This window comes from Cupressus sempervirens, chromosome 10 (genome assembly GCF_028749045.1).
Source record: "Cupressus sempervirens isolate cs-2001-9-10 chromosome 10, ASM2874904v1, whole genome shotgun sequence".
In the NCBI taxonomy this organism is placed as follows: Eukaryota; Viridiplantae; Streptophyta; class Pinopsida; order Cupressales; family Cupressaceae; genus Cupressus; species Cupressus sempervirens.
In genome coordinates, this window is record NC_143127.1 from 857,793,076 (window position 1) to 857,802,339 (window position 9,264).

Sequence of the window (9,264 nt, forward strand, 5' to 3'; positions counted from 1 at the left end):
GAACCTTTGACTTTGGAAGACCCCCTCCATTATCAGATCCATCTCACCCATTGTTTGGGCAGCTACCACCACCCATAGGCTCTTATGATCCAAATTATCCTCAATATATTCTAAAAGAAGAGCCTCCAGCCAATCCATATGACCCAACAGACCCAAACATACCATCATCCACCCAAGTTGAAATCTCCATGCCGCAAGCCAACCCAGCCACCACCACTCCATCCTTGGTTCATACCTCTCCACTCCAAACCCCCTTTACCCAAAACATCTCACCGTTCACCCCCTTCACTATTGCTGCTGCTCCCCAACCCAACCTTCCCAATCCACCCATCTCCCAAATCAGTGCTAGCATCTTTGGCCAACCTCAGCAATATACAACAGGGATGCCACCCATGGGGCCAAGTAATCAACCTTTCATCGCCCCCAGCTTGTTCACCACAGCCCAAAGCACAATTCCATCATTTCCATTAGGTCTTGGGAGCTCAATACCACCAGCCACAAATCCACAAGCTACTACCTTCACTCCACAAAGCTATCAAATCCCACAAGCTACTGCCAATCTTCTACCAAGCTCCCAAGTGACCCCAGCTCCCGCCACCACTATACCAAGCTTCCAAATCCAACCACCAAGCTATCAAACCCCATCAATTCCATTCCCAATATTTCAATTCCCACCACCTCCACCACCAACTAATCCATTACCTCCAATTACCAACTACTTTTCAATGCCACTTCTAGGAGGTAATCCACCACCCTAGCCAACCACCAATTATTTGCAGATGCCATCCCAAATGGGGGCACAACCCACATATATTGGTCAAACCCCACAAGCCCTCCGATCCTTTCCCCAAGCCTCACAACCATCTTATACCTTACCTCCACAAAGCAATCCATTTAACCCACAGCCAGCTTATGTTCCTCAATCCCAACCTCAAATCCCATATCAAAAGCAAGCCTCGCAGCACATGTAGCAATATGCGCCACCTCCCCCTCAACAACCCGTCATCCACCATGCAGCTGCCCAAACAATGTACAATCCCTATCAGCAAATCCCTCATAACCATCCATATTCAATGGCCCCATCCAGCACATACCTACCTCAAGGCACTCCTACATTGGGGGCACCCCAACCATCACCTATCAATTCAGAGTGGGAGCAAATGAAGACAGCCCTGAAAGCCATCCAAGAAGGGAATGATCCAAAGACATTCAAGTTTGAGAATGTGTGTCCTTACCCATTTGACAGAGCCATTACCACAACACCATTTCCCAAACACTTTGAGGTACCTAAATTTGACAAATTTAGAGGAAAAGGAGACCCTGTCACACATATCAAAAAGTTTTACATGCATTGCCAGGACGTGGCATACAATGATGTCTTCCTCTTGCACCTTTTTCCCAAAAGCTTAGCTGGACCAGCTCTTGAATGGTTTTATAGAATCCCCTATGGCACAATTAAGAACTTTGCTGAATTATCTGAGGCATTTGTAGCCCAATATGCCCATCTTGTTGAAACAGAGCTATCAATAGTTGATCTTGTCCACACCAAGCAAAAAGGTGGAGAAAGCCTTGCCGAATACCTGCAAAGATGGCAAACCCTTACCACCCGCATATCCTGCACCTTGCCAGAACGCCATGTGGTGAAAATGTTTATTGATAATGCACATCCCAGCTTGGCTCACCACATGACCATGAACTGTTTGCAGACCTATAAGGATATCAAAGAGAAAGGAATGATCCTTGAGCAAGGACTCATCAAAGATGGTGTGGTAAAGATTTACAAAGAGGCCAACCAAAATCAATCACATTCCAATGACAAGTCTAGGTATTGGAACAAAAACAAGCATGTTGCAATAGATGGGGTTACTGACACCAGACATGTGAATATCATTGGTCCTTCTCGAAACCAGTCTAACCTACCATATCAAACAAACAACCAACAAGCTACCAATTACCAACAACGAAATAACCAAAGCTATCAAAACCACAATACAAGACCCAACTTTCAAGGGTCTAACAATCAAGCTAATGCCATCAATGCAGCTGCAGGGCAAAAGCCCAGATTCCAACCTGCACCTAGAAACTATACACCCCTTGGTGAGCCATTGGATGTTATTTTTGAGAAATTGGCTAAGGAAAACCTTATCAAATTTCCTCCTACCCAGAAAATTGATCCAAGCCAATCCAAAGCTGCATGGTACAAGGACAATGAGTATTGCAAGTTCCATAGGGTAAATGGTCACACCACCCTCAGATGCATGAAACTGAAAGACTATGTGCAAGACCTCATTGATCAGAAGGAAATCACTGTTGGTGCCCAAAACTCTCCCAATGCAGGCTTACAAATTTATCAAAATGTTTTTCCTCCACACAACAACCAAAATCTTGGAAAAGCACCTATCCAAAACAACACCAACAACCGCTAGCCAAACCAACAGTATGGGAAGAATAATAACCACACTTCATCCTATATAGACTATGGTAGCCTTATAGGTTGTATATCTGAGAAAGAGCCTTCAGTTAATGTTATCAATATCCGAGGACCAGACAATGAGTGTGCGGTCACCACTCGAAGAGCGCGATTTAACATCGTAGGCCCACCAGTTTCATCAACACCATCAGCTCCATCAAAAAGCCGGTACAATATCTTGGAACACCTTGGGAACATGCCAGCCCAAATATCCATTTTAGACCTTCTCCGCACTAGTCCTGTGTACAAAGACATCCTTGACAGTGCTCTCATAGAATCCTGTGTCCCTTCTGATATCAATGCTACTGATTTTCGTAATCTTGTTGGACACCTTTCATCCTCATGTGCCCTATCTTTCAAACCCACCGACATACCCGCGGTTGAGCCAGATCACACCCTTCCGCTTCGCATAGCCATCATGGTATCCAATTTTGCCGTGAAAAGAGTAATGATAGATAATGGATCAGCCTTGAACATTTGCACCCTAAAATTCGTAAAACAAGCTGGGTATACTGAGGCAGATATGATCAGTGAGGTTATCACCATCAAAGCTTATGACAACTTGGAAAGGACCACAGAAGGGACTATTTTGCTACCAATCAAGGTTGGGCCAGTCATTCAAGAGATAGTTTGCCATGTTGTTGATCTAAACCTACCATTTAACATCCTCCTCGGTCGCCCATGGATTCATGCTATGAAGGCCGTTCCATCCACCTACCATCAGTGCATCAAATTTTTGCATCAAGGCACTGAGGTAACCATCCATGCCGATCCAGAACCCTTTGCTTACTGCAATGCAGCTGAAGCTTCATATACAAACCATTGCCTTGGAATAGACATCGGCACAGCCATCGCCAGCTCATCCCACACTTGTAATGACGCAGAAACCATCCTTTCCTCTACCCTATCTACTGTAAAGATAAAAAAAAAAGGATGTGGAGAATATAGTCTATCAGATGCATTTGCTGTCGAAGCAATCCCACTTGATCCACATACCCATGGACGGCCAACATATCACAAAGCTAAGGAGATTCCACCTCCTCGATACAAACAGTTTGGCCCAACCACCTTTGTGTCCTCAAAAACCCCTCTTCATGAGGAGCTCACTCCAGATATCAACAATTGGCTACATAAGGATGCACCTCCAAGAAATCAAGCACGCCTTGATCACTTCAGCCAAAAGTATCCCCAACAACATAAGCTCGTCACTGAAAAATGGAACTATCAAGGAGGTGGACTAGGACTAGAAGAAAGGGGCATGCAATGTCCCATCGAAGCACATGATTGGGAAATAAAGTCAGGTCTTGGCTTTGGCATACCCACAACTGGGGGCACCAACGAGAATGGTCATGCTTTTTCGAACATCCACCGCGACCTTGTTGAAATCGAAGACATTCCTGAGGAAGTTGAAAAGAGAGCCTACGACGATATCCCAGACCAAATCTTCCTAGGAGACTCTGTTCTCCGAGAACTATCCATCCATCTCATTGACCTACCACTTGCTCATCCACAACTCATAGATTGGGACCAACCAAGTGTCATACATATTGATGAGTTCACATCAGAGGAAGTGCTTCTAAGATTCATGGGAGCTGAAACTCCTCATAAGAAGACAAAGCCAGATTCTACCTACATCTACAAGCTAGATCCCAAGGGGTATTTTGGAGAAAATCCCCAACCTAGTTTTGATACACCCAAAACTGGAACTAAGGTAAATCTGGGACTAGCTAAGGCAGCGAAGAGAACCCCTCAGCAAGAAAATCTAGAGCCACAAGCAGAACATGAGGATTTAGTATTGCCTCCTCAAGATAATCGACCAGAGGTGTCTTCTATTCTAATAGAGGATACTAGAGAAGTCAACATTGGTTCTTCAGAGATCCCTAGAATTGTTCACATTGCTGCATCCCTATCACAAGACCAAGCTGACCTCCTCTTTGAGGTTTTATGAGAGAACATTGGCCGATTTGCATGGTCATATCAGGACATGCCAGGACTCGATCCAAAGCTTGTAGTTCATCATCTTGCAGTCGATCCAAAGATCAAGCCCGTCAGACAAAAGCTTAGGAAAATGCACCCCAAGGTGGCATTACTAGTCAAAGCTGAACTAGAAAGAATGTTAGCTACTAAGGTTATCCGACCTATCGACTACTCAGAATGGATCTCCAACATGGTCCCTGTCACTAAGCCTTCTGGTGACATCAGAATCTGTACTGATTTTAGAGATCTTAACAAAGCTTGTCCAAAGGATGATTTTCCCTTGCCCAACATAGATATGATTGTAGATCTTACAACTGGACATGAAATCCTGTCCCTTATGGATGGATTTTCTGGGTATAATCAGATCAAGATTGCAGAAGAGGACCAGCATAAGACATCATTCACTACCCCTTGGGGAACCTTTTGCTACACCATGATGCCTTTTGGCCTAAAGAATGCTGGGGCTACCTATCAAAGAGCTATGACAGCCATTTTTCATGATCTTATCCATAGCATTTTGGAGGATTATGTGGACGATATCCTAGTCAAATCTCACACCTTCATGGATCACCTTACTAACCTGGAGAAAGTCTTTGATAGGTTGGCCCAATATCATCTCATGCTAAATCCCAAGAAGTGTGTCTTTGGGGTCACATCTGGCAAGCTTCTAGGCTTCATAGTTTCTAAACGAGGTATAGAGATCGACCCCAAAAAGGTCAAGGCTATCTTAAACATGCCTCCTCCCCAGACACTGTGACAGCTTCGCTCTCTTCAGGGAAAACTTCAATCTGTCCGGCGCTTCATCTCCCAACTTGCAGATAAGTGTACACCATTTTCACACTTGCTAAAGAAGAATGAGAACTTCAAGTGGGATCTTTTATGTCAGCACAGCTTCGATCAACTCAAGCAGTATCTCACCAATCCCCCTATCTTGGTTCCACCAGTTCCTGGTCATCCCTTGATCTTGTATATATCAGCAACACCTACTGCTCTAGGGGCACTTCTAGCACAACATGATGATTATAGCAGAGAGAGAGCCATCTACTATATCAGTAAGACCCTAGTTGGTTATGAAATCAATTACACTCCTATGGAAAAAGCTTGTTTGGTAGTTGTTTTCTCAACTCAAAAGCTTCGCCACTACATGCTAAGCCATACCATCCAACTAGTCTCCAAGATTGACCCTCTCAAGTATATGCTCTCCAGAACAGCACTTACAGGCCGTTTGGCCAAATGGGTTATGCTACTAAGTGAGTTTGACATCCAGTATGTGGACAGAAAGGCAATCAAAGGGCAAGCTATAGCAGATCACCTAGCTGATGCACCTCTAGTAGATGCATATCCTTTGCTCACAGAATTTCCAGATGAGCATATTTGCCTAATTGAAGAACAGCCCCCATGGAAGCTTTATTTTGATGGCTCATACACCTCTCATGGATCAGGGGCAGGAATATTATTAGTTACACCTCAAGGAGATTACATTCCAAAAGCCTTCAAGCTACAATTCCCTAGAACCAACAATATAGCAGAATATGAAGCTCTTGTAGCAGGATTAAAGATAGCTGCAGAATGGAATATCACCGAGTTACAAGTCTTTGGTGATTCCCAACTCATCATCAAACAATTCTTAAATGAATATCAAACCAAAGATGAAAAGCTATTACCCTACAAAGAGCTAGTTGATCAGCTGACCCAGCATTTTACAAAGCTTCAGTTTACACAAGTGCCTCGAATGCAGAACAAGGCAGCAGATGCCATGGCCACTATCGGCTCGCTCTTGGAAATTCCCCAAGAAGCTACACAGTATGAGTTTTTAGTTGAGCAGCTCCTCACACCTGCCTATGCGAATGAGGATTCAAACCGTGTTTGTATCTTGGTTGGTCCCCAATCCCCTTGGTACCATGAAATTCATGCTTACCTTAACGATGGTATCATATCCCCTCACCTCACACGTACCCAATGCCAGAACCTCATCCGAAAATCTTGTGCACGCTCCAGCACAGGATCTACAGCCTATTGCACCACCTTGGCCTTTCGCTTGTTGGGGCCTTGATCTAGTTGGAACTATCACCCCTCTCTCATCTGATGGACATAAATGGATAATAACAGCTACAGACTATTTCACTAAGTGGGTGGAAGCAGTCCCCCTAGTCTCAGCTACAGGAGTTCAAGTCTCCAAGTTCATCTTTTACCACATTGTTTGCCGCTTTGGCATCCCATCCACCATCTTCACTGACCATGGAGGTAATTTTGAAAATCTCAACATGGAAGAATTATGCACTTCCCTCCACATCCATCACCGCTTTTCTAGCCCATATTTCCCACAAGGTAACGGCCAGGCAGAGGCAACTAATAAAACCCTCCTCAAAATCCTAAAGAAAGTTGTCAATGATTCCGGCCGTGATTGGCACCTTCAAATAAATTTGGCTCTATGGGCCTATCGAACTTCCTTCCGTACATCCACAGGCACAACTCCATACTCCCTAGTCTATGGTGCCGAAGCGGTATTACCTATAGAAGTTGAACTTCCCTCACTACGCATATCTTTGCGAGGGCAAATCTCAGATGAATAATACAGAGTAGCTCGACTCACCCAGCTAGATCTCTTAGACAAGAAGAGACAACAAGCCTATGACCATCTCACAGTCTATCAAACTCGTCTCAAAAGGAATTTCAACAAGAAGGTGCTCCCACGACACTTTCAGCTAGGTGACATGGTCCTCAAAGAAAATATGAAAGTCCAAGCAGATCAAGAAAAGAAAGGCAAGTTTGAACCTACATGGCTTGGTCCCTATGTGGTTACTGCCTCCTTTGGCTCCGGAGCCTATCAATTATCTACACCAGAAAGAGAACTCTTGAATGATCCCACTAACATCATTCACCTCAAGAAGTTCTATGCTTGAAGATCCTTGGTATACCCAGCTTTTGAAAAAATACAAAAAAAAATAGTAAAGAGAAATAAGCGTCCAATGGTGAAAACTTGGCAATTCAAGCGCCTTGGATAGGTACCTTGGTAAAAACCTGGTAATTCAGGTGCCTTGTGTGCTAAAGACTAATCTATTATCTATCACTATCCTATCCCTCATCCATCCACCCACCATCCCATAAAACACCTACTTGTTCCCTTGGTGTTCCAATCAAATATCCAAAATTTGATGGAGCTTGTCAATACCTCCTGTACAGCTTGTAAATCTTGTACCAAAGCTTGTATTATACCTTGTAAATCTTGTACCATACCTTGTATATATCCAAATCTTGTCCAAAGCTTGTACCATATTCCAGCTTGTAAATAATCTTGTACCCTAGCCCGTATCCTATCACATGCACACACAGAATCCCATTTTCCTTAAGCTTTTCACAAACCATCTACCTGTCCACCTATCAACTATTATAGACATCCCATCCTTCACAAAAATTTCCATCTCACAAAAAACCAAAACATGAACAAACTTGTACATTTGTAACATATCTTGGTCTGTCAGCTTATACATCCTCTTTAGCTTAGTATCATTGTATCTATCCGGCTTTCATGTTAGTTCATCCTTGGTCAACATCTTGCACACATCGCACACCTTGGTTAGATATTCCAATGCATCCTTTAGCTAGATCTCCTATCACCAAAGTGTTATCCTTCTTAGTTCAGCTTGCCAGATGCATCACTCATCCAGATCCATCAGCTTAGGTGCTCTCTGATAGATTTTTGCAGGATATAGCTTTCCTCATGTCTGATCTTGGTCTGTTAGTACCTCGTCCTACCCATCTCGTTGGCAAACAGTTCTCTTTTGGATTTTCACTTTCTTTTGATTTGGGATCTTCCCTTTTGGGTCTTGAAATATCTTTTCCAAGCAATCTCCTTGTTCCCTCCTCAAGGTTGCCATGATCTTCCATATCATGGTATGCTGCGAATGGGGCAATTAGAGCGTAAGGTCTTGATCAGGTCTTTTGCTTGTTTTCTTTTTCTGCTTGTGGGTTACCTAGTGTCGTTTCCACGCTGCTTCCTCTGGGATTCATGTGTGATACTGGGGCAATCCTTGTGTGTTTTTTTTGAGTCAGTTCGTTAGTCCTCTGGACGGTTGGTGAAAAGGCCTTGATGTTCTTGGTAACCTTGGCAATTAACCAACAGTCCTATAGCAAATCTAGTGCTCAACTACATGGTGGTACTTCTCTTTGAAGTATCCCCCCGCTCAAAAAGCTTCAATGGATTCCTTTTATAGCGCTCCGCTCCTCCATCTACCCCCCCAATCCTGGAAAGTCTTAAGCTTGCTTTACTATTGTGCCTTTGATTTCCCTTTATCATTCTCCCATAGTGAGAGTTTGAGCTAATTCAGCCCCTTCTCTTCGCCAACCTGCATCTCAGCTCGTCTCAATTTTTTGTGCTTTTCAAGAAGTCATCGAGCCTCATTTCTCTCCCCGCTGCCTTCTTGAGGGGGCATCATCTAAGTCTAGTCTCTCCTCTTCTTATCCGAGACTGGGGCAACCTTGTTGCTAAAACATCTTCTTCGTGTCATCTTCATTCGAACTTCTTTGAAATAGTGTTGTCTCAACACTATGTCAAAGAGGGGCAAAATGTAGACACCTAAATTTGATTACACTATTTTAGTAATCCTATTTAGTTATCTAAAAAGGCATTATTAATTAAATTTCTATTTAATTAATCCTTTGTCATCCCCTAGTTGATTAATTTAATTAATCATCTATAGTCCTAATTGATAAATCAAATAATCTATTATTTATCAATTAAATCCTATTCTTCTATCTAATTCCAAAAATCCCCATTTATTAAATAAATCTATTTGATAAATGAAATCCTCAAATTC